General features: G+C 34.0%; 1 protein-coding gene across 6 annotated transcripts in view; it reads left to right on the top strand.

Moving 5' to 3' along the window:
- Window positions 1-27,749, top strand: part of sema4c (sema domain, immunoglobulin domain (Ig), transmembrane domain (TM) and short cytoplasmic domain, (semaphorin) 4C) — a 665,691-nt gene that overhangs the window by 95,875 nt on the left and 542,067 nt on the right. For all 6 annotated transcript variants that reach the window (XM_087252268.1, XM_087252265.1, XM_087252269.1 and 3 more), the window contains 2 exons: window positions 12,532-12,743; window positions 16,324-16,466. The gene's annotated coding sequence lies outside the window, so the exon portion shown is untranslated. The remainder of the gene's footprint in view (window positions 1-12,531; window positions 12,744-16,323; window positions 16,467-27,749) is intronic.

Genomic DNA, 27,749 nt, shown 5'->3' with positions numbered 1-27,749 from the left:
TTGAAAAAGCATAGGCTGCTCTTATCCATCATATTGTATGATATCTGAGGCAGTCAGACTCCTCTGCTGTGGACAATGTCACAGTGAACTCATTTCTCACTCAGACCTGCTCAACACCAACAATTACTCATTCTCTAAGCTTTCGGCTCTTTGAAGACATTGTGAATATGGCACTTCTTTGACCCTTGACTATTCTGAAGCTTTCTTGACAGCTGGTTTGAGTTATGCCTCTTCTTTACTTGACTATATGAAGCAATTTTTTGATCATATAATTTTTTTGGTGACACTTTTAAGTTAATGCGTTTACTAACATGAACAAACAATGAACAGTACATTAATTATGATATTTGTTCATCTTTGCCAATGTTACTTCATTCTTTATTAGTCTTTAAGTCTGTTAAAGTCCCTGTGAAATCTAAATAACATTTTTTTTTTTTTAATCCTACAGTGTAGACTTAAGGATAGTGTCCAAAACAGTGACAAAATTCATATTTAGAAGATGTAAACATTAAAAACTTGTAATTGGTCGCTTCCGCCTAAATGTATTAAGCTTTATTTTTTATTTATTTATTTATTTTGATGTTATCTCTTCAGTTTCTCATCAAATCTACTGACCAATCAAATGCTCTCTAATGTCTAACATGTCCCGCCCCCCTTTAAGATGCTTCTTATTTGCTTTTTATTTGATGCGCTTGAGCTCAATCATTTTTCATTGGGGAAAGCTGTAATAAAAACAAAATGTATATTTTGTTATCATAAAAAATATAGGTTATCATAAAAAAAATAAAATAAAAATTTTTCCTTTGAGTGGTGCAGATACACAATTGAACAAAAACAAAAAATTCAAAAATGAAACTGTTTGCTTCTTCACTAGTTTACTATTTTCCTTCTTGGGTCATTTTAGAGGTCCACTTTTAGTAGAATTTTTTCTGATTACTTTATCCTCATGTGACTGTTTAAATTAAGATGGTTCCAAGTTCTAACATTGTTAGCTTAGCATTTGCTTTTTTCAGGAAATTTCTTACAGTATATCATTGTCTTCCTTGTGTCTTTTTGATTTCAGTGTTTTCAGTCACTTGATTTTTTTCTTGTCTTTTTTTTTTGGTCTGCAACTGCAACTGACTGAATTGTTTTGAGGAGGCAGCGATTCTATTGTTAGCTTTCCTAAAATTTATTTTTTGGTCTTGTCATGTCAATTTAGGACTAGGAGTTTAAAAGGAACTGTTCATTTTGAAAACAATAGGCCTATCAAACACACAGGCCTCAAATCTTGCAGTTATTCCCTCCTAAATGATTTGATCCACTTCTGCTATTGTGATGCTTGGATATTGCTGGTCCTTTCACCCAGTAGCATTAATTAGTTCATTCATTTATTTATTGTCTATTTTTATTGCTCAATAAATACAGTTGAAGTCAAAATTATTTGCCCTGCTTTTTATATTTTTTCTCCAATTTCTTTTAAAAGTGGGAACATTTTTTCAACACATTTCCAAACATAATAGTTTTAATAACTAATGTCTAATAATTGATTTGTTTTATCTTTGCCCTGATGACAGTAAATTATATTTTACTAGATATTATTCATGAGATTAGTATTCAGTGACATTTAAAGGCTTAACTGAGTAAATAAGTTATATTAGGCAAGGAATTGTATAATGCTTGTTCTGTTGACAATCAAAAATATATTGGTTAAGGGGGCTAATAATATTGACCTTAAATGAGTTTTAAAAATTAAACCTGCTTTTATTCTAGTCAACATAAAACAAACAAGAGTTTTTCCTGAAGAAAAAAATATTATTGGAAATGCTGTGAAAAATGCATTGCTCTGTTTGGGAAATATTTTAAAAATAATAATAATAATATTTTTGACTGTACATAGTTTTATATAATTTCATCATTTGACTGTTTGAATTAAGATGGTTCAAGTTCAACATTCTTTTTCAGCAAATTGCTTATTGTATGTTACCGTCTCCCTTGTGTCATTGTGATTTTGCGAGTGTTTTCAGTCACTTAATTTTCTTAAGATTTTTTTAGTCAATGCAATTGAATGGATTGTTTTGAGGGTGCAGCAATTTTGTTAGCTTTTCTAAAATTACATATTTTACTTTTTTGCATTTCCTCTAGATGTTGTCATGTCAATTTAGGACAAGAAGTTTAAAATGAGTTTTTTTTTGATTGTGAAAACCACAGTCCTGTTCAAACAAACACAGCAGGACTATATATATTGGTTGTTCCCTCCTGAAGGGTTTGTTCCTCTTGTGATGCTTGGACATTGCTGTTTTTTTCACCCGGTAACATTAAAAAAACTTTTATATCTGCAATCTGTTGTAAGGATTTAATGGAGGGAACAGTGGCACAGGAGCAATATGACCTTCCCAGATTCTCTCTGGCCAATTAAAGCACACCGGACTGAACGTTTATCCCTCTCAGACTACATTTGGTGTTTGCATTCAAAATACCAGAGCCCAGAGAGCCAAAATTACCCATTGTTTTATGCTTTACATAAATATTTACAAATGCAGAACCAGAGAAGTTTAGGCTAAATGGACCATAGAAGTATTCTGAGCGCAGGGAGAAAGATGGTCCCGCGAGGGCCACAAGTTGTTAAAATTAATGTTTGTGGCAGAAAGTAAAGGGGATTACAGTTAAACGCCATGAAAGCTGTTATTTTTTGGTGGATGCTATTTTTGAGAAAGGTTTGCTACACTCCCGGCTCAGTTCAAAGCTTAAATATGTCTGCTTTTCTTCAGACTTTCAGACCTTCAGGTTGTCAACATTCAGTTTCAAGAAATTTTTCCTTGCATGTTTAAAAATGAAAATGAAATTGTCAGAAACGAAACAACAGCTGATTAAATAAATAGAGATAGTTTTTTTTTTCATTCTGGCATTATCTAGTGTATCGAGACCTGTCTGTCTTTTAGTGTTTATGAGTACATCATCAATAATAAAAGTACAAATATTGAGTCAGCAGTGGTTGCTGTTGCAACAATGGATGTTTGGACACTACTTTCCATTTCTATCAAAACAAGAGTCAGAACCACAGACATTTGGGTATAAAAATGATTGATGGGGATGATAAATGCTTTGAGTTTATTAGTGACCAGGTTTCATTTTGAACGTTGAAGACACATTTTTAAGAATAGCTGTCATGGACGTGTATGTTTACTGTGTAAATTACTTTTACAATACTAGTTTTCAGTTTCTTAAACATGTGGCGCTAAAGAACTCATTGTTTACATTTGCGTTTGGATGATTCGTTGTAGTATTTGTGTAAAAAAAAGAAAGCTGAATTTAGTTTTGCAAATGCAAGTACATTTTACTTTAACTTGGTGTGTAGTATTTAGATGTAAATAATATTCGTTATAACATTTGCTTGTACAGTGCGAGGTAAAGTACGTTGATAATGGAGTTTGGGTGGGAAATATCTAGAGAATTTAAATGGATTTATTAATTTAAATTGTAAAGAGACTTAATTTAAATTGTGATTTGCTGCTACTTACAGTTCCTAGATAGTGAGAAGAGGTCCGAAGAGCATCTGATTGGACAAAAGTCTGTGTGGTGCAAGATGATTCATTAATAGACAGTGTGTATATATATATATATATATATATATATATATATATATATATATATATATATATATATATATATATATATATTTATATTTATTTATTTATTTTTTATTTTTTCAAAATATGTTTTTCAGCATTGTTAGTTCACAAAGTTAAATTTAAAAACTATCATTCGTTCATTGTCTTTTCGGCTTAGTCCCTTTATTAATCAGGGGTTGCCACAGCGGAATGAACTGCCAACTTATCCAGCATTTGTTTTACGCAGCGGATGCCCTTCCAGCTGCAACCCATTACTGGGAAACATCCATACACACTCACTCACACACACACACATTATGGACAGTTGAGCTTACCCAATTTACCTATACCACATGTTTTTGGACTTAAGAAACCTGAGCACCCGGAGGAAACCCATACCAACACGGTGAGACCATGCAAACTTCAAACTAAAGAAATGGCAACTGACCCAGCAGTGGCTCAAACCAGACCATCTTACTGTGAGGCAAACGTGCTACCCACTGCGCCACCATGCAGCCTAATTTAAAAACTAACATTGCAAAATATATTATATTAGTTTTAATATTTTTAATTTCATTAATTATCACTTTGGTCAAATGATCGCTCAGAAAATCATTGTAATATGATTTGGATTTTGAGAAACCTTTTTTATCAATGTTGAACTCTGAGATGAGCTATTCAATAGTTATTTGTGAATAGAAATACTATGTAACTGTATAAATTACATAATTAAAATAAAAACAAGAACTTATTCATCTTAATATTTTAAATGGTTGAATATCAAATTCACAAGTCAGCATTTATTTAAATTAACATTTTTTATTTGTGTGTTTTTGATTGACCCTAGACCACATGTTGTCCTATGTTGTACAGCAAAAAAAAAAAAAAAAAAAAACATTGTGTGTCGAAATTATAGATTTTTATTTTATGGAAAATGTATTCGAATATTAAGTAAAGCTCATGCTCCATGAAGACACTTTGCACATTTCCTACTGTAAATACATCAAAACTTATTGATTATTAATTAATAAGGTGCATTGGTAAGCACTTCATTTTGATTCAACATTAAAGTTTTTTTTGTTCAGTATTTAGTATGTTTTACCAATATATTCCAGATTTTCTAAAATACCAATCTTGACAAATTAGACATAATTAGACATTAGACATGACTGTATAATAAAATTAATTTAATATTTTCTCCCAACATATTAATTTGGGTTGGTTCGCCCAAGGTGCCATTTAAACTAGAACCGCCACTGTTCACAAACATATTATTATAAAGCATCCTGTGGAAAATATTAAATAAAAAGAGAGATCTTTGAGGGGTGTACTCATTTATGCTGAGCATTGTATGTAAATATGTATTTTACCACAATTATATAGTGCTAAAAAAAAGTCTCGAAAGTGCTTGACAATTAATTAAATTTGACAAGAACCCTGTGTATAGTTGCTAAATTATCTTCAATGTCATATTTCTTCTTTTTTAAGCAGATTTGAGGGGAACATTTCACTCCCTTCCAAATCTGCATGTCTGACTTTGTAAATAAATTAGTAAAGTGTATATATTGCAGATGAAGACTGGAGGCCTGTTAAAGTGATTGTGTCCTCAATGGCGATTGCACCAGCAGCTCAGTTGACTCATTAATCTAATTGTCCTGCTTTTCAGACTCCTTCTCTCCATCATATGAATTTATTGTTTTTGGCTACCATAGGACACTTTAAAGCCAGCTTTATCTTAAGGGCCCATTATTTGCTTTCTGAATCAGCCTGACTCCGTGCTGCCAAGAGTCCTGACCTCTGAATTAACCCGCCGATAGTATCCATTTAAGCGGAGAGCTGTTTTTGTGCATCTGCTGAGCCTCAGGAGGACTTTATCGCAGATTATTAATGACGCTTTGATTCCCTCTGAGTTCAGCACCTCTCTTTAAACTATAACCCATCAACATTATCAAGGCTTTCTGTTTTACGTCTCTCGGATGGCCTGTCAAAAGCCTCAAATCTTTCTTAATAATTCTCCCAAGATCAGAACACAGCTGTGATGCTCGTATGGAAACCAAGACAAATTGTTTCCTCGACTGAGTGTTTTATATGTAATATATGTAATATACGGCTGTATATTACTGCTCATACATACTTGGGGTTCAGGTTTTCAGCAAAGCCTCATTTTAGGGTAAAAAAAACATTTTAGGGTCAAAATTATTAGACTCTTTAAGGTACATTTTTTTCAATAGTCAATAAAACAAACTATTGTTATACATTATCTTGCCTATTTACCCTATTCTGCCTAGTTAACCTAATTGACCCTTCGCAATCATGGCTTAGCAACCTTAGCCATGCGCAGGAGGTCTGTCAAGCTTTTGAGAGAGGGAAATAGGCCAAAGCGTTGTGTACAGTATATGGATTGTGCAAATCTGTTACCCGGTATTCTACATTTTTGGACTGGGTGGTGGATTTTTTTTCCTTTTCAAAACCTAAAACTCGAGGGGAGAAATGCCAGCGTGGATCAAGCTCTGTGAGGGGGTGCTAAAGGATCGGAGTTAAGTTGGTTTAGTTTTCGATATTCCTGACACATTCATTGATAGACCTCTTACTCTAAAAATATCTAAACTGTGTTTCCTACAAAAATACAAAACATTTTCGCTCTATTATGAGCACTGCTCCGTTTAAGCCCTCGCCATTGTAGTCATAAATTAATAGCAGTCATATTTCTCATTTTCAAGCTACGAATATTTGAAATTACAAATCAACAGAACTGAGATGTGATCGCAAACTGAGCACTTGCGACGAACAATATACTTCACCCATAGCTGTTTTTCAGTAATTTATATCCCTCATGTCCATGTCAAAGCTACAATTCAGCAATGTTTTTGTCAGTCTTTTGGAGATTTAATCATTGGTGGGTTAGTGACTGCTTTTATACTCTGTGTCAGATTAATATTTGCTGGTTGGGAAAATCTGTTTGTTCAATTCTGCTTTTTATACTTTAATTTTCATTTCAATTAATTTATTTTTTCCACTTAAAGGGAAATTAGAAAAAGTACACAAACATACTGCAGCAATACTAGTAGTACTCGTCCATCTGTTTTTCAAAGACTTTTTTTCGAAGAATTTTAGGATGTGACGCTGAGAACGTTCAGTCAGCTTCTTTGGCCAACCATGGTTCTGTTGTCCTCTTAAAACACTGGATGGTCTTGGCCACTGTGCTGCAGCACAGTTTCAGAGTGTTGGCTATTTTCTTACAGCCTAAGCCATCTTTATGTAAAGCAACAATATGTTTTTTCAGGTCTTCTGAGATTTGTTTGCCAAGAGGTGCCATGTTGAACTTTCTGTGGCCAGGCCGAGACAATGGAAAAGCTTTTATACTAAATTTAACTCACCTGCTATCTGGTGATACCTCAGATATATATGGAAAGATATCATGGACTATTTTCAAATGCAATTTTGATTTATAAGATTTACAAGATTCAAATCCTGCAAACACAGTGACTGCCCAATTCTAATGAAAAAGCTTTTGCAAATGCATTTACTATGTCTTGCGGCCTATGAGCCTGACAAATCTAAATACCAATATTAATTGCTTCATTTGCTCATTCTTTTTCTCTGCATTGTGCATGTAACCTGCCAAAACTCAAATGGAATCGCAAACCCTTTTGCATTTGAATTTCTGTCTACACTGAAACCTGTCAATCAAACCACAGGGGTGGGACGACTATATTTGGCGTGTTTGTATTCCGAAGTGATGTCACTCACAGTCGACGTAGGGTGTTGAACTTTACGGTCTCTTGTTTTTAAAATTGTACAAGATATTGACAATTTTGAAATAAATGAAAGACAAAATTAGCATTTTACTTCAATATTCAATAAACAATACAGTGTTTGATAGGATTAAATCAGTTAATTAACTTGAGATTTGATTAATGTTTTATGGTTATAATAAAACAGTATTAATTAATATATTTGCTTAGGAATGGGTACTGAAACTTGGTACTTCATCGGTATCGGTGCTACATTATAAAAGACCGAAGTATAAGCTCTGACGTTAACTGTTCTGCTATCGGTACTGGAGAATTCTTGCTAAATAAACATCACTTATTGTAGCATAATTTAGCAGACCAACCTTTTCTAATTTAAACTATTTGATATTCATCTGCACAGTTGGCAATCTCACATGAGAATCACATAACTCATTTATGTAAATGCGTTAATGAAAAGTCATAAACATTATCTCATTTAACTGCATTTTGCAACTCCAAGAGGGTATTTCAACTGCAGGGAGCACAATAAACCAAGAAAGGTCCCGACTTCTCCCAGAATAGGCAAACATGTTGATTTGAGAGTCATTTTCCTTCAAACCATACATTCTTTCCCAATAATAAAATATATATTTATTTGTTTCACAATAATTGATTTAATATATTTTACTTTAAAATGTAATAGCAAAATAAAGTGCTGTTAATTCTGTTCAATTTGTTTTTGTTTTTTCATAAAAAAAATACTACAAAGAGTAGTGAAGTACTGGAAGTGCTGAATCGATAAGTGGTATCAATAAAAATTGTAATACCATTAAAACTTTAACGATACCCATCCCTATATTTGCCAGTGTATTAAATAATTTCATACTTTATACAAGAATACCTCCCGAGAATAAATTGACATTGTGTCAAATTTTTCTGCACAAGCAAGCTTTGCTATTCATTCATTCCTCTGTACGTTTGTTCATTCATTCATTCATTCATTCATTCATTCAGAAGCTAAGATGTCGTTTCACCTGAACACAGGACTCTTAAGGAGTATCCTTTCATTCTATTGTTAATTTAAAGGTCTTCAGTCTGAAAGCTTTTCCCAATGGCCTGAAACAGACATGAACATGTTAACCTTCAAACATGAATCCACATACAAGCGATTCCTTAAGCCAGTCTGACAGGAGAATTTGATTTTTTAAGACACCTTCCACGACTGCCTCCCTACCCATTCTTAAATAATAAGAGATTACGGATAAGCTTCTCTTTTCAAACTATGCCGCATTTCACTTTGCTTTAATGTTCCTAAATTTCACAGGAGGGGGGAAAAAGCAGAACAAATGTTAAAAGCAAGAGCTATTTCGAGCTATTTCTTTTATGTCTTCATTTGTTTATGTAACATGAAATCAGTGTTACTCACTGAAGTACATTCACAAAAAGTCAACACACTTCATTTTCATGCCACAACAGGCTTTACTTCAAACGGCCGACTGAAAGATTGAAAAGCCTGTTTTCAGCAGGCTGAATATCAAGACATGATCAGCTTTCAGACAAGATTGTGCGCTCGATATGTTCTTCATTCATCAGTGATTGTCTGCAATGGATCTGATCCCTCAAGGCCTTCTTGACGTTCAAAGCCGTGCTTCTGACTTCACTTGTTTGAAGGAAACGTCTACTGTTCATGTTGCAATCATGAACAGCTAAACCAGATGGACGGGTGCCAATTACAAAAAGCAACACCAGTGATTCAGTTTAAGTAGTGTGTGAGGAGGAATGGAGCAGAGATTGTTATAATTAACACCAGTTTTCTGTGTGTGAACCACACAGCGGAAGAACATTTGACTGATTGTGGGTCATTTTAAGAATTATACCTGTTCAGATGAATGGACAGATCTATACTATGAGGAACTGATCAAAAGATTTAGTCCCACTTTATATTAAGTGTCCCTAACTACTATGCACTTACATCAAAAAATAAATACAATATACTTACTGTTTATAATGTATTTGCAACCCAAGCTCATTCTGAAAACATAGTCCTGCGGACGTTTCTGGAGACAGCAAAATACGTTCCGGGGGTACGTATGGCCGCGTTAATTTATTTTCAAGCGAACGCTGCGGGGCGGTGTGACGCTGTTCCCTTTCGCGCTTGCCTTACCTCCTTGTGGAGGGCTTCCCCGCTGCAACCCGTTTGTCCACTCAGCTCACAGTGTACGTCGGCAGGCTCGAGTTGCAGAGAGGAGTCGTCCACGACGACCGGTTTCGAGTCCGGGGAAGAGCGGTTCCAGCAATCAGGTAAGACAAAAACAGAATCCCAAAAATTTAGTGAACGAGTTTCGTGACGGGTGAGAATGCAGCAAAATCCAAAAACGCGGTAGAAAAAAATAAATAAATCGGGGCTTTTATTTTTTTGAGCGGCTTTTGTAAACTGTTTCTCTGGTTTAGGGAAGCGAGCAGGTGGGCGGGTCGATCTGTAAAATTGGTTGGGTTCAGGGAAGGAGGAGGGCGGGTTGGCCAATTGGCCGGTCGTGCAGTCAATCATCCGGTCAGTCGGACAGCGGCCTCCGGTGGGTTCACGCGAGAACCCGCGCCCGCACCCGCGAGAGGCGTCTGAGGTGCGAAAACAACAGCGCACAACAGCGGCCTCTCGCGGATTCGCGAAAACAAAAACTGCAGCCGTACGTACCCGCCATCCGCAGGACTACGTTTCCACAATGAGCCCGGGTTGTGTATTTGAGAACCCTTGTGGTGCTTTTGAGTTGGGATAGAGGTTGGGTTATGAACCGGTTTGGTGGCATGGGTAGGTTTAAGGGTGGGTTAAGGTGTAAGGGATGGTAAACAGTGTATTTACAAATGTAATTACAAAAGTTAACTACTGATGTAATTACATACATGTATTTAATCAAGCATAAGTACACAGTAAATACATGTATTTACACAATAAGTACATTGTAACAAACTATTATTTCTTTGTAAGTACATATTAGTTAAGGCCACTTAATATAAAGTGGGACCAAAGATTTTATTGAAATGCTTATAATATGTATATATTATTGACTATTTGATACTTAAGCATGTGAAAAAAAGGTAGTAGACTTGTGTTATACTTATTTAGCTACATAATGATATGTAGCTTTGCAACAAATTTGGTTAGTCCAATTTGGACGTTAATTGTATTCAATATATGATAAAGCTAATATCACTTGAGTCAAAGTACAAAAGTACTTGATTATTAATTATTTTAATTAATAAATGTAAGTACTTAATGATAATGTTTATTTTGCACGAAAGTTTAATTACTAAAAAATTATACTCTGATAATCATATGTATAATGCATGATAATTCAAGTGAAAACATGTGAAACCACATTGACTGGAGACTCGCACTTAATGGATCATTAGAATAAGTGAATCATTGACTGAAGACTCACCCTGAACAAAACATTTGAATCGAATGAATCAAGAAAACTCACTCTGAACAGATAATTTGAATAAGTGAATCATTTACTGGAGACTCACCCTGAATGAAACATTTGATTCAATGAATCATGAAAACTTACCCTGAACAGAGTATTTGAATTAGTGAATGATTGAGTGGAGACTCACTTTGAACAGATCAATTGAATTTGTGAATCATTTACTGGAGAATAAAGGGGGTCGCACACCAGATTCGTCGTGCCATGCATTTTAGAATTCGAAACAGAGATTTCTATGGGGGTACACACACTGGCGCAGCAAGTCTTTACCTATTCGCGGCGCTGACTCAGGACACTGTTTATATTTTTGCCGTGTCACAAAGCGCCATCTGAATAGTTTTATTTTAAATAGCATGCCAATGTGTGCGGCTGGTGTGCGATACTTCCAACTGTCATGTGCACGCAGTGTCGAAGCAATAAGTGGCGAGTCCGGTGTGCGACCCGTTTAACTATATACACATCATTTAATCAGTGAATCGTTGACTAGATACTCAGTCTGAGCTGATCATTTTAATGAGTAAATCACTGACTGGAGACTAACCCTAAATGAAACATTTGCATCAAGAAAATCAAGTGAACTCACTCTGAACAGATTATTTGAATTAATGAATCCTTTACTGGTGACTTACCCTGAATGAACATTTGAATTAGTGAATCATGAAACCTCACCCTCACTGTTCTGTTTGTCGTTCACTGGTTGTATTGTTTTAGTGATTTCTCGATTGTACTACTGAATTGTAATGCATTTATCTTTAGACTTTTAATACTATTTTTTTTTGTTTGATTGTTTTCTTTTCACGAGGGATTAAGCCAACATTTAAAATTAGTATTGACATATGTTGCACTTGCATAGATTAATAAATAGCTCTTCATTTGAAATGATTTGGATCCACATTTCTTTTAATTTATCTTTATCAATTAAATCTTTTTTTTAATCTATGATTATAATTAAAAATCAAACACCATTTTGGTTCAATTCTGAATGTTTCAGTTTTGTAGTTCATATTTATGCTCTGAAATATCATTGCTAGTTCATTATAGAGCCAAATCAGTCTCAAAAATAATATATTTACAAAATATAGTTCATACATCCACAACACAAGTCACATTAGAAAATATAAATTGTAAGCTCAACACACAGTTTGTAAATATGCAAAATTCAATTTGTAAACTCAAAATACAATTCAAATATACACAAATCCAATTCGTAAATTCAAAAGACAATTCAAAAATACATAAATCCAATAAAAAAATTCAAAAGACGATTAAAAAATACACAAATCTAAACAATAAATTTAAAAGATGGTTCAAAAGTACACAAATCCGATTAATACATTTAAATGACGATTCAAAAATACACAAATCCAATTAATAAATTCAAATGACGATTCAAAAATACACAAATCCAATTAATAAATTCAAAAGACGATTAAAAAATACACAAATCTAAATAATAACTTTAAAAGAGGATTAAAAAATGCAGAAATCTAAACAATAAATTCAAACGACGATTCAAAAGTACACAAATCCAATTAATAAATTCAAATGACGATTCAAAAATACACAAATTAAATTAATAAATTCAAAAGACTATTAGAAAAAAAGTACACAAATCTAATTGATAAATTCAAAAGACGATTCAAAAATTGCTTGTTGTTGATAAAACACAAAATATTCGGCATCCATTGTAACCAAGCCCCCATCTGCATTTCTTCTTTCCTGCAGAATGAATTGGTTCAGAAAGTTTCATCTGTCAGTCTCCTGTTGGCGTGGAGCCTAAACTTCTCTGAGTACTGTGTGCGTCCTGCGGCCTCGGCTGTCTGAAATTTGCACCGGGCTGCTGTTTGTAAAGGGCTTTACAGCTGTCAGTCCTCATGATGCCTGTCACCTCCTCACACACTCACACACAGGATTACAGAGCAGGCCTGAAGATCACGGTGAGTCACAGATGGAGAGCTGGAGATCGCCTGTCAATCCTTCAAACAGAAAAATCCCAAACATGAAAAGCTTTTTGTCAAGTCATAAAACTTGTCATCGCCTGTCTCACTCATACTGTAATGCTATATATCACAAGTTTGCTTTTTTAGTATACTGATAGTGTACTGTAAAAAGTAATGTGATATTTACAGTCTTTTTCGTTTGTTCGACTAGTTACTGTAGTAACTGTAGGGTAGTATTTACAGTTGTGATTTTTGATTTAAAAAGATCTTGAATATTTATGACACTGTGCATTGTTTCTGACATTAATATGTCATGTAGGTGTTTTATTAGCAAACAGCTACTCTGGCAGGACTTTTGCAAGCATGTTTTTATTTTTATGTATTTTTTTATTATGAGTATTGGAACAAACCCATAAACATACACTGTAAAAAATGCAGGGTTAAACACAAATCATTCATGTTTTCCTGACACAAATTAATTGAATTAATAAATAATTCTACTTTTAATTCACTTTAATTAAAATTGTATTTTAGTTTAACTTTAACAATTAATTTAACTTAGCGGTTTTAACAAAAAACAATTTTTCTAAGTTTTCCTAAACAAAAATCAAGAATTGTGTTGTTTCAACTTCTTTTAAATAAGTAGTTTTAACAAGCAGCAATATGTATATATATATTTTTTTTTTATTTATTTTTTTATTTAATTATTTATTTTTTGAGTGAATGTTTTATTCTTTGGGGTGTAGCACACAGTTATTTTTAATTTTTATTTTTAATAGATTTTATTTTTATACAATTTGTGAAGAGATTACTTGGCAGGCAAAATGGTTTACAGGGATTACTTAGACGTAATGAATGTTATACTGTAAAAAAAAAAAAAAAAAAAAAAAAGCTTATTTGGCCCAATCCTCACAAGAAACCTGTGGCAAATTGTTAATGTCAAAAGCCTGTTAAGCATGATTTTTAAGCGTTTTGGATTACAGGGACACAAGGCATGTCCTCATACAGGCCCGTAGCCAGCCTGGTGAAAGGGTTGTTCTTGGATATCTTTGCCGTTATATCATAAGCGTACCGCGCCAAAGCCCAAGTGATCCGCGCTCAGGCACGCCTCTTCTAACCGGGCCAGGGCCGGCCAAGTGAACCGTGCTTGAGCCCGATTCAGCGCACTCACACTTCTCAAACGATCCGGGAAACGGGCCTGGGCACGGTACGGATGGCATAGTGTGAGTAGGCCCTAAGTGGCCGATTGTCATTTATTAAGCAAATACCAAACTAGCCAGCACATTCAACTTTCCTCAGTAAGAATTTGGCCAATTGAATAATAAAAAGTATAATAATAATTATAAAAATAATAATAATAATAATGTAGAGCTTTAGCCTTTCTTGTAAAAAAAGCATATTTGAAAATGTATGGATAACAACAAAAGCCTAATTAGTAATAAAATTAACTTTAATATGCTTCAAAATTTACATTTGGTTCCTTACTCCTTTTTATTTGTCATTTTGTCTTTGATTTAGAATTAATGTTACTTGTAAAATGTTTCTCTATTTTAGCAACAATACAGTCGGTCAGTAGTGAAAGATGACATCACTTACATCAGATTTTTCTCAGCCTTCTTCGATGAGTTATTTTCAAAATTTAGGATGACATAGCAGTCAAATTAGGATAAATGAGCTTGTGTTTGGGACAAACTCTTACTTTTTGTCAGTGGGGCTAAGGTCTTTTGAGCCACCTGAACCACAGCTGGCTACGGGCCTGTCATAAAGGACTTTAACTGAGTACAACTAGGTCATAATATAATCAAGTTCGTACAGTATATGTTTGTGAGTAAGAAGGCATGGTCAGAGATTCAGGTAAACAATAAACTTCAGATTTTTTTTCTCTCAACGGCAAACAAAGAGCAAACTTGGGCACAGCAAGGTCTCTCTGTTCTCTCGCATTTGTCCCTCTTTGACCAAATTTAAAATGCTCTCCATCCCAATCACTGCAGGACACAGGTGTTAGTCATGTTTTTGATTGACCTACTTTTTAGCCTTCTTCTAACGCACTCTCCCCCTGTTTGGGTCATTCAAGCAAGCTCCCCTCGTCACATGTAACCATGTCGTTATACAATTTTTATAAACCATATAAATCTGTACAAACACATTATTTTTAACAATAATAATAATAATCATCATCATCGTCAGCATTATCATAATAATACTATAATAAATATAATGCTGTAATATTAGAAATGTAATTAGTAATGATGCTTAGAAAAATAATAAATAGTGCAACAGCTAGATCTAATAATTATTATTGGTACAACACCACATCAACAATAATAATAATAATAATAATAATAATATTAATAATATTAATAATAATGATAATTTAGGGATGCTACCATCAGGATTTTTTAGGCTGATACAGAGTACCGATTCCTTGTCATTGTAATCGATCGATACAGAGTACAGATTCTGATTTTTCCCTCAAAGTATTATACTTAAGTGGAGATCTTGCCATACCTAAAAGAATAAATAAAGAATGTTGCATAATATCTCGTAAATACATTTCTTTTATAACCATTCAGTGTGGACATATCATGATCAGAAGTAGCTTTACAGAACAAAATAGATAAAACAAATACAAAAAATTTGGTAAGAAAATGATTGACAATGCAATTTAGAAACATTGCAAGTGATGGAATAATCATATAACATGTCTCACAGGAGGGAAAAGTTTGAATATGTTAAAATGCACACCTATAAATATGACTTCTTTACTAAAATGAAACATGCCTATAAACCTGTTTATTGCAATAAGTATATTTCAAAAAGTCATATCTATTTATTTAACCATTCATTTAAATGTTATGCTTAGATCATCCATTTGCCTCTTGCAATCTGTTCTCTTGCTCGTCCGCTCTCGTTGCTTTGATTTGTGGGTCTCACAGAGCAGCTATGAATATGTGGGAGACTCACAGAGTTTCTGGCAGAGGTCATACGGTTGAAGGAGACACTATATATTTTAGCTGTTGTGTATACAGCCATTCTAAAATCGTAAACAAACACTTGCAATCAGTTCGTGAGATCGGTCAGATTGTTGAGTACCGATCGAGTTATAAAATGTGATTATCAATCGATACCGATGTCTAGCTGATCGATAGGAGCATCCCTAATAATAATAATAATAATAATAATAATCATTATTATTACAATTATTATTATTATGTAATACTTTACAGTTTTATATTATAATGTTTTTTGTATTTTTTTAAATTATCAAACAAACAGACAAACAAATAAATAAACAAAAAAACAAACAAACAGACAAACAAACCTCCAAATAAATATCTATACAGCATTAAAATACAACATTGCACTCAATAAAATTATCATGCTTAAGATATAAGTCTATATTACTGTTTTTACCCGTTTCACTGTTGAAAATGGTTAGTCTGATTACTTTGTATAGCTTTTGTCCTTTTTTTTCCCCCTTTTACATTCGAAGCATCAGCCTTGTTCATAAAATGTAGTATTTAACAAATCCTTACTAAGCATTACTGTTACACCTTTGTGTTGTCATCTCCCTCAGGCCTGAAAGCCAGATAAAATGTCCCCCAACGCGGGCCACTTGACTGACTAAGCTGGTTGTCATCGTCTGAGAGAGATTCCAGCTCTTGTAAAAACACAGAGCTCAGCCCTTCACTTCAGCACGGTCGCTCCTGTGATTGTCAGGTTAGTAATAATATCAAATGCTCCCGTTTTTCAACACCTCGGCCCAAGACACTGCAAAGCTGAAAAGAATACGACAGCTCATTCTCATAGGTGTCATGCACTTACATGGCAGAGCTTGTTGGAGAAGGAGTCAAATTAGCCTTAATAGCGACTTGCATTATGAAGAGTAAAAAGCAATTATGGTGTTTCACTCCTGTTTAGATATTGTAGGCCTTTGGAGAACAGGATATGACATCATATTGTGCATGTATGTGGGGATTTTTTTTTCATGGCAAATGTGATGTTTTTGTGCAGAAGATTTGAAATGAGACGATAAAATTAAAAGCTGTCTTATTTTAGGTACTTGTCACGGTCTTACATTTTTTGCCGCCCTACATGTTTTAGAGAGAAAAAAAAGAGAAAAATAAAATGGCTGAGTTAGAATGACTGACAGTCTGCCAGCACAGTCATGTTTGATGTGTGGAAAAAATAGCGACTGGTGCTGTCAGAGCCTATAAAGGCTGAATAGCTGAATTTGACACATCACATATAAGATTTAGTCTCACTATTGATTCGAAACATCTCTGTTTGGTTTTACTCTTTATTTTTATTATTATTATTATTATTATTTTGATTTGATTGATTGGTTGTTTGGTTTGTTTGTTTTCATGGCTAAAGTCAATCTCTGGCTTGCTTTGCAAACTGCGTTGTCATTAATGTTGGGAAATAACGAAAATCTGAGACAAATTTCCATGTTCTAGTTTTTTTTTTTTTTTTTTTTAGGTTTTTGCTTTGTCTTACAGTTCAGACAAGTTAAAAAAAAATGCAGCTAGTTTTTATTTTTTTAAATTTTTTTATGAACTGTCTGAGTGTATTTATGTGCCATAATTAACCTGTCTGAATTTCCTGGCAGTTTAGACGTAACTAGCTATTTTTTTTTACACATGCCCACCTCCAAGTGAACTACGGACTCCATCTTTGTCCAACCCCTTTTTGTAAACACAGCAAAGCAGCTAATGAGGGTGCCTTTTTTGATTTGCATTTGAACATGAAGTGATCATGTTGTGTGTTTGAATAAAACTTCTTAAGCACACATGTGTCCTTACAGAAAGTTCCAGCTTCAGAAGAGGCAACAGTGAAATGGATTAGCTTTATATATCAGGGGAATATCCCAGAACGAGTGAGGGGAAAAAAACTTGCTTGGGTGTGAAAAAAAAACAACAACTTTTTTTTGCCTCGCTGTTTTACAAACTTGGGAAATATGAAGCTGGACTGGTATCATTAAAAAAGCATTTAAAGGGTGTAGCTGTACCTACAATTTATCCAAAATATATTTATCCAAGTAATTTTAAAAAAGTTTTGTTTGTTAATTTGATTATTGCTAGCAAAAGTCAGCTTAAGTTAATTCGTGTTTGGAGTCAGATCATTATCCTTCATGTCTCAGAGCCTATAAAGGCTGAATTTGACATCACATAAGATTCAAGCTCACTATTGGTTTGAAACAGCTCTGTTTGGTTTTACTCTTTATTTTTTTGTTATTACTATTTTGATTTGATTGGTTGTTTGGTTTTGACAGGTCAGACAAGTTAAAAAGAAAATATCCAGCCTTTTTTTTTAATAAATCAAGGCTCAACAATAAGGACTGCCCGGTGGCCCAGGGCCAGCTTGAGAGACACTTGGGACAGTAGACCGGATCATTACTGGCCCGATTGGGACAGTGCTGCCTTGTCACTAACATTTGTCTGCGACTATGTAAATTACGTGCATTTTAAGTTTGTGCTTTTAAGTTTTTAAACACTACCTTCTCTGTGATGTCGTAAACACCATATTGCTTTCCGGTTCCTCTTATCTGATTGACCATGATATTTTGTTTCTGTAACCTGGTAAAAACCAGTACAGAGAAGAAACGGCAACATGGCGGCAACATCAAATTATATGGCTAAAAGAAAATGTCTGTTTCTAAGGTCTTGGAAGCAGACATTTACGAGTGATTAACACAACAAAATAAAAATGAAGTGATGTTTTGCACAGTTTGCCGCCAGTTTGACAAGTCAGCCAACTTTTGTTAACATTTTCTGAACTGCTCTTTTTGTTTGCATAACACTTTTATTTACAATTTATTTTAAGTATTAAAATTCTAGATTCACAGACTTTATTTTTGACACATTATTTAAAATGTGCCAAAAATAGCTATTAACTTCCCTTTTTTTTGGTGGGGCCAGTGAAAATTTTGCCAGGGCAAGTAAAAATCTGAACCACTGGCCCGATCGGACCAGTAGAAAAAATCCATAGCGTTGAACCCTGTAAATTGTGTATTTATGACCCATAATAATCTGTCTATGTTTCTTGGCAGTTTAGACATAACTAGCTATTTTTTTAAATGCCCACCTCCTAGTAAACTATAGACTCTGCACCTTTTTCCAACCGCTTTCTGTAAACAGATAGCAAAGAGGCTAACGGTGGTGGCTTTTCTTGCATTTGAACATGAAGTGATCATGTTGTGTGTTCGAAACTTCTTCCCAGCTTCAGAAGAGGCAACAGTGAAATGGATTAGCTTTGAAGGGAATAACCCAGAAGGAGTGAGGAAAAAACTTGCTTGGGTGGGCAAATTATTATTATTTTTTTTTGCGTTGCTGCTTTACAACCTTGGGAAATATGAATCTATACTCGCATTAAAAAAGCATTTAAAGGTTGTAGCTGTACCTTCAATTGATTTAAAATATAAGTAATTTTTAATAAGTTTTGATTGTTTAATCTGATTACTGCTAGCAAATGTCAGCTTCATTCGTGTTTATAGTAAATTCCTCATCCTTCATGTGTCAGAGCCAATAATGGCTGTATAGCTGAATTTGACGCATCACATATAAGATTCAAGCTCGCCATAGATTTAAAACAGCTCTGTTTGGTTTTACTCATTATTATCATTTTATTTTGATTGGTTGTTTGGTTTGCATGCTTTTATGACTAAAGTCAATCTCTGGCTTGCTTTGCAAACTGTGTTGTTATTAATGTTGGGGAGTAACGAAATTCCGAGGAAAATTCCCTTTTGTGGATATTTTTTGTTTAGGTTTTTGCTTTGTCTGCCAGTTTAGACAAGTTAAAAAGAAAATATCATAATTAACCTGTCTGAATTTCTTGGCAGTTTGGATGTAACTAGCAACATTTTTTAAACATGCCAACCTCCGAGTAGTAAACTATTGACTATCCACCTTCTTTCAACCAAAAGTGATCCAAAGTGATTGTGTTGTGTGTTCGAATAAAACTTCTAAAGCTCACAGAAATTGTCACACAGAGTTCAAGATTCAAAAGAGGCAACGGTGAAAAGGATTAGCTTTATGAAGGGAATATCCCAGAAGAAGTTGGGAACTTGCTTGGGTGTGCAAGTATTTTTTGCTTACTGCTTTACAACCTTGGGCAATGTGAAGCTGGACTCACTTCAACATAGCATTTAAATAAAGCAGTGGTCCTCAACCACTGGGCCCTGGACCAGTACTGGTTTGTGGATCAGTTGGTCCTGAGCCCCACAAGAAGTAATCAATTATTTCCGTTTTATTCATTATCAGAGTCTGAACAATATTTTATTTTGAAAAATCTTTTATTTAGGAAAATGACTTTATTCTCTCGTTACATCTCGGTCACTCTACCACCAAAATTTAACCCACAAGCAACAAAATGAGTAAGAAACAGACGTATTTAGAAAGTTTCTTTGCTAAGGGGAAAAGGCCCAGTGAAGTACCTGCGAACTGCCAAAGATTAAATCCGCAACCCATTTGTCAACAAATCAGAAGAATCCACTAGGTCTTTGCAAGAAGATCAACTGCTGGAGATTGAAAGTGATGGCGGCTTGGGAGTGGGGCGAGGTGAGCAGCAGCTCATTAGCATTTAAGGAGACATGAAGAAATATGGCTCCCTGTGGACAGTGGGGTTTTGAAATAGTAAAAGAGGGTATTTATTTACATTACTCTTGAGAAATTGAATCAAAGTAAGTAATATAGTGTTTATTAAGACCCTAAAGAATCAACTTACTTAAAGGTGACATTGGATGTCCTTTTTAATGCTAATTGCTTTTGTAGTTTATTAGTTTTAGTCTTGTAACTTTTTAACATGCGAGTAACCTTTTTGTACTTCAACACCAACAAGTGTCTTTATTGTAGTTTTGTTTTTACTCAAAGATTAACAATGTCGTGTTGCATTCAGAGTTTAATGTGCAATATAAATGGAATAAATGAGGTGTAAAGTGATGGCTGAGTAATGAATGCTCGAGGGCTAATGAGTCACATTCATGCTGTCTATCCTAGCATGCCATCATTGTCTTGATCTCGTGCAGAATAAAAAATAAATATTCTACAGGCCTGTCTGGAAGGCTATAAAGATGCTGTTATAGTAACATATTAACAACATGTTTTGACTGAACGCTGATCAATACGCTAGAGAAAGTGTATGTCCTCAGACTCGGAAACAGATTGATCTCGTGTTTAAAACAGTTCTCATCAATGTCCAAATGATTGAGATCGAGTAAGATTGAGATCAACAGGAATGTACTGTTGACAATAATTTGTGTTATTTTAGGTGAAGTTTTTTAAGCTAATTTCGAGAGGAGCACGTGATATGATTGATCAGGGCTAGTCTCATCTGCAATCATTGATAAACCGATCAGATTAATCCAAGCCTACAAAAAATAGCCCATTTCCAATTTACTTCTCTTATCTTCGTTTTTGAAGAATCTCTCCGTCCATTTCATCTCCCTCCTTTCTCCTTTATCAGGGGGAGCTCTTAAGACCGACCTGGTCTTGCGCCCTATTTTATGCTAAATTACTAGGCAGGAGCCTTAGGCTCAATTATCTCCGAGCTCAGGGTTTTCTCTCAGGACAGCATGCCAAACCTGCAATTAGTTTCAAGCAATATCTAAGTGTGAACTCTTGAATATTCATTTATGTTTTACCCAAAAGTTTTAGAGAGTTATAGACAAATGTGTACATGCCTGTATTGAAGCAACTAATTAACTGAAATTGTTTCTTATTGTGTTTAAAAAGTAAAAGAAAAAAAGAAAAATCATAATTATTAAAACTTCCACCCAATATTAAATAAATAAATAAATAAATAAATCTTATCATTATTAAACATTGTACACTATTCTATACTATATTAATGTAATTGTAAAGGATGTGAGAGACACCTATCAAACGTAATATTTTACTGTAAATAAATTATTTATATAGTGGAATAAAATAACAAAGCATAATATATGGTTTAGAACTTTTAATATGTATTGCACAGACCTCAACTGGTCCACAAATAAGACTAAACAAAAGATGCTTTTTAAAGAGTGTTACAAAACTATTACATTATTGTTATTATTATTATTATTATTATTATTATTATTATTACTACTATAAGAGTATTATCTTTATATTTATATAAAACATAAAAATAACATAGACTAGATGAATACTAGTGCTGATACAGCATTAAAACTGTTTCTTCTTATTATCATAATTTTTTTATTAATACACCATGCTGCCAACTTTCAGTAAATTATATATTGTTTATGCACATCATATATTGATTGTTTTACTATATGTGGGTTGTAGTGTGATCTTTTTATTTATTTATTTTTATCAATTTTGTACTTTTATATACTTTTATTTTCTATTTGTACTGGTATTTTCTCTTTTACTCACAAAAATAAATAAATAAATAAATAAGGGCAATGCTGTGGCGCAGTAGGTAGTGCTGTCACCTCACAGCAAGAAGGTCATTGGTTCGAGCCTTGGGTGGGTCAGTTTGCATTTCTGTGTGGAGTTTGCATGTTCTCATCGCGTTCGCGTGGGTTTCCTCTAGGTCACAGGTGTCAAACTCAGTTCCAAAAGGGCCGCAGCTCTGCACAGTTTAGTTCCAACCCTAATTAAACACACCTGATCAAACTAATTGAGTCCTTCAGGCTTGTTTGAAACCTACAGGTAAGTGTGTTGGAGCAGGGTTGGAACTAAACTGTGCAGTGCTTCGGCCCCTTTGGAACTGAGTTTGACACCCCTGCTCTAGGTGCTCCGGTTTCCCCAACAAGTCCAAAGACATGCAGTACAGGTGAATTGGGTTGGCAAAAATTGTCCATGGTGTATGTGTGTGAATAAGCATGTATGAGTGTTTCCCAGTGATTGGTTGCAGCTGGAAGGGCATCCGCTACGTAAAAACATATGCTGGATTAGTTGGAGGTTCATTCCTGTCGCTGTGGTGACCCCAGATTGATGAAGGGACTAAGCCGAAAAGAAAATGAATGAATGAATGTATGAATAAATAAGCAAATAAATAACAATGACACCTTTCCACGTTGAAACACTGATTCGGCAACACAGCAAAAAAAAAAAAAAAAACAGGTCGTTCAGTGCTCAAAACAAGGTTAGTGTTTTGTTTTACTGTATGAAAGCGATCTGACCCATAATGAGCCATGAGAATGTCTGATTTTGCATCGTTGTGCAGGAATGAGTGGGAGTTTGGTGTAGCGGTTGGCACCCGGTGCCACTCATTAGCGGGTCACTGCTTGGTCAGCCAAACCGCCCGCCTCAACTACCTTCTCTTCTTCATCCAGTTCGGTATATGCACGGTCGACACTAAAGTTATGAATATATATATACTTACTTTTTCCCCCTCTAAGGTGGAATAAAGGCTCTTTCTTTTGACTGCACTGCTGGTTTGGCAGGAGGTCAGTCAGGTTGGAGTGTTGGGTCAAAGAAAGCTCTGTGTCCATAGCACTGTCTATGAGCTCATGCTAACTGAGTGTGTGTGTGTCATGGCTATGGCAGCTGCTCTCTCTCATATCACTCCTAATGGAGGGATTCATTTCATTGTGACCTCATCAGATCTGCAGTCATCCTCGTGGCTCAAGGGCTCTGTTTTATCATGCACGGCACACTGACTGGCTGTTTTTATTCTCTTGTCTTTTTTCCCTTAACTGTTTTTTAGTTCTAACAGTACAGTAGCTCCTGAATGTCTGTGGTTGGTGGTCCAGGTTGGATAAACTTCTGTGGTAATATAGGCATTTAAGATGAATGAGAAATTACATACTACCTTTCAAAAGTCTGCGGGACATAGCTAACTATCTAACTGAATGAATGAAGGAATGAATAATTGAATAAATAAATACATGAATGAATAAACAAATAAATAAAACATATATAAAAAATAAACAAAATAAAACTAAAATAAATAAATAAATAAAAATAATAAAGTAAACTAATAGATAAAATAGATGAATAAATAAATACATAAAAATAATTCAAATAAATAAAATAAATGAATACAAGTTAAAATAAATAATAAATAAACAAACAAGCAAATAAATCAATAAAAATCAATAAACAACTCAAATCAATTTGAACAAAATAAACAACAACAACAACAACAACAATAATAATAATAATAATAATAATAATAACAATAATAATAATAATAATCATCATCTTAAAATATAATTTTATTTACCAAAGCTAAATAGTCTAATATTAATTGTTTGACATCACTAATAATAATATATATTTTTTCAATTTTAAAAAAATGCTTTAAATAATGATTTTATATCGATGAAAGACTACTTAAAAATATTACAATTTCCATAAAAAAATAAGCAGCAGGACTGTTTTCAACTAGCGAGATAGATTTATAGATTTTGGTTGTACCATTTAAGTTTGAAGAATAATCACAGCTTTACGGTTATCACAATTATTATGCATTCATTAATTTCAAAACACTACTAGTTTCAAAAATCACATGAAAACTCAATAACCAAAATAATACAGCACAAAAAAATGATAAAAAAACAAACAATATTCCATTTCTCTTTGGACTTAAAAATAAGCCAAAACAAGTTTTTGGCATTTAAACATGGGTCATAGTTTTACACTGAAAATAAATGACAAAAACAACAAACAAATATATAAATATATGAATATTTTTTTTGTCTAATGTAAATCTAAGCTACATATTATTATACATAGTATTTTCCTTTTAAGGAGGACAAATGTAGTCAAAGGCTGCTGAACCTCTGTCTAAAACGCACTTTTGACTATATTACACAATGGTTAGATATTTGTATATTTGTATTTTTTATTTGATTTTTTTGGGGGGTAGAAAAAATAGTGTATATTCCATACAAAATATGAAGCTGACCGGTCATTTCTTGTTACGTGACCTGTCGTACGCTCGCGGCATTCTTTCAGCTACACTAGGTGCACCTGAAAAGCGTGTGCGCCGCATCGCTGCCAATATGCGCACACAGACATCGCCCCAATTGGAAATCGCAAACTTGTGCAAGCAAAAGATGGGATATGTGGACATCCCTTAGTTAATAGCTATAGTTAAAATCAACCTTTAATCCTGTGTGCATGGGTATACACCTACAAGCTCGGAACTTTAAACTAGCGCACAGTTGGCATTGCTTTGTTTAGTTGCAGCAGTTTTGTTCTGTGCAGAAATTCGATGTTGAAGCCTTTACCATGACAAATTAAAGTGTGGTGAATAGTGAAATCGGTTAACAGTTGCATCCCTATTTTCAACATTAATAATAACTATTTTGTCACGAAAAATTAACAACACACTGAAATCAAGTAAAATAAAAAATGACTTTTTTGCTCACAACTTTATTATGTACACATCTCTACAAAATTCACTATACTGTAAGTACTGAGGAGATTACAACTTATGTTTATTATCATTCATATACTGTAATGCTTCAGTCATTTTTTCCCCTTTTTTTTCACAGATTTGCCATTTTCCTTGTGTGCAGCAGCTCACACTGGCCCTTCTGGTCTGATAGATGAATAGAATCAATAGAGTTTGGGTTTACCCCCTTATGATTCGTCATCATAAATTGTCAGCATGGGCCCTTTGAAGCGGTGCTGCAGCTATTTTTGGGCACAGCAGGACTGTGCTGGGCCTTTCAGTAAGCTCGTTGCTTGCGCTGAAACCTCTGGCCGCGTCAGAGAGTGAGGAATCACCCTGCCATCACACACACCAGTGGTTAACATGCTCGGTTGCTCTGCAGCTGAAATCAGTCATTTCTCTGGTTAGCCACAGAGCATGGCTGGTCTGCTGCTTTCACATGGGGAGAATAGCCCGACAGGACCAGATATTATATTGATGAGTACATAGACAGAAATAATGGAGGGTAAAAATATGGTGAAGAAAGAAAGAAAGACACTGAATCAAGGATAAAAGAGAAGACCCTTTTGGGAGAAAACAAAAAGACACAGTAGCTTAAAGGGACAGTTCACTAAAAAAAAAAAATTAAACCGTATTCACTGTTTTACTTAGCCTTAAAAGCCTTCAAGAGGCTTAATTTTTTCTGTTGAACACAAAATGACCCCAGAACAAAAGAAATCTAAATTATTGATTTGTCCTTTTATGCCAAAAATCATTAGAATCAAGAATTAGAATCAATGTATTTTGTACATTTAAGATTTATTAATAGTTGTACCTCAGCCAAATAGGGTCTTATTCTAACAAACAGTACATCAAAAGAAAGGTTATTTATTTACTATATTTATTTCAATTTAGTTAAAATGTTTTAAACAGCAAATAGACTTGTACTGCAATCTAAAGGTGGGCGTATTTAGAATTACTCAAAGTTTTTACTTTTTAAAAAAAAGCATAAAGCCAAATATAAAATAAAGGAATATAAATTAGCTGAAAACCAAGTTCTAATAAATCGAATTCAGTACTCATCACATTTAGATTGCAGTACTTTTTGCTGTATAAAAATATTTTACAGCATACATATTTTTAGAGTTAAATGTTAGCATGAACTATATTTTTGTGATATCACATCAAATACCTCAAGTTTTACTTGTCAATAAATATTTCGTGATTTTTTTTTTAGAATATGTAGATATTTGCTTTAGAAAATACTAAATATTGGGGAAGAATATAACATTTTGTTGATGTGAGTTTCAGTAAAATTGTCATGTTCTAGCTTTTTGAATTATTAAAAAATGACTATATATATATATATATATATATATATATATATATATATATATATATATATATATATATATATATATATATATATGTAAAAATAAAAACATAAGAATAAAGCTGAGTTGATTTTTAAAAACTTACATAAGCTTGATATTTACATATTTAATACTATGAAAGCCTTGAATTAAGGCTCCTGATAAGCCACAGCTACCTAATATACAGTTATCCTCAATTTAAAAAAGAAATAAATAATATATGTTTATTATATATATTTCCGTCTCTGGATAAAATTGCAAAACTAATGACAAAAATTTGATCCATGTCTCTAATTATGATTGATTACTATTATGCAATAAAAATGGATTGCATCACATTAACCACTTTGCATTATCCAGCGTAGAAAATTTAGGTTGTTTTAATTTATAACTGTTAAAACTGTATGTCATTTCTGTCTTACATTATCATAATTTAGCTGAATAACCAGCTGAGAAAACAGATATTCATGCAGTACATTTATATACAGCGGGGGAAATAAGTATTTAACACATCTGTTTTTTTTTTTTTTTTTTTTTCAGGGAATAGTATTTCTAAAGGAGCTGTTAACACAGAATTGAACCAGATTTTAATAAAAACCCAAACAATACAAACATATCCATAATAATTAAGTCAGGTGATTTGCTGGGCCATTCTACAGCTGGATTTTTTCCCTATGCTGTGCTTGTGATCATTGTCTTGCTCAAATGTTCACCCTGGTTTCATCTTCATCCTCTTGCTAGTGTAGATGTTGGACTGAAGCAGCGAATATTAATTTACAGTAATGAAGGGCAGAGGGTTGCCGAATAACTACTGAGAGATTTCAGCTGCTGTCTGGCCTTTCTACACTTCCCTTTCTTCATGTGTTCAGTACTTTTTTTCCTGTGTCCTTTCATCTTATTACACAAAACTCAATTTCTAAACCAATTAGTTTTGTTTTCTTTGCCTATATGGATTTATTTGTTTGTTACCAACATCCAGTAAAAATTTCAAGTCAGCACCTTTAGAAATATGTTTTCTGTCTGAGAAAAAGGGTGACGTGTTGAATACTTATTTTCCCCACTGTAACTGCAGTTGCAGGCAGTCAGTTTGCTCTTGAGTCTTTACACTCTTCAACAGCCCTAACCGCTAATGAGGCATCTATGTGTAAATATATCCATGGTAGCCGTTTTGTTTCTCGTTCAAGGTGGTCTACCAGCCATAATATTGACCAAGACGTTCTGTGAGCCCTGCCAGGAAGTTGACTTCCTAAACCAGCTAACCAGCGAACCTGTTTTAGTACATTTCCATCGTGCAGGG

This window comes from Danio rerio, chromosome 5, assembly GCF_052040795.2.
Source record: "Danio rerio strain M-AB ecotype USA chromosome 5, GRCz13ab, whole genome shotgun sequence".
Classification (NCBI taxonomy): domain Eukaryota; kingdom Metazoa; phylum Chordata; class Actinopteri; order Cypriniformes; family Danionidae; genus Danio; species Danio rerio.
Note: the sequence above shows the minus strand (reverse complement) of the source record. Positions and strands in the feature narration are given on the sequence as shown.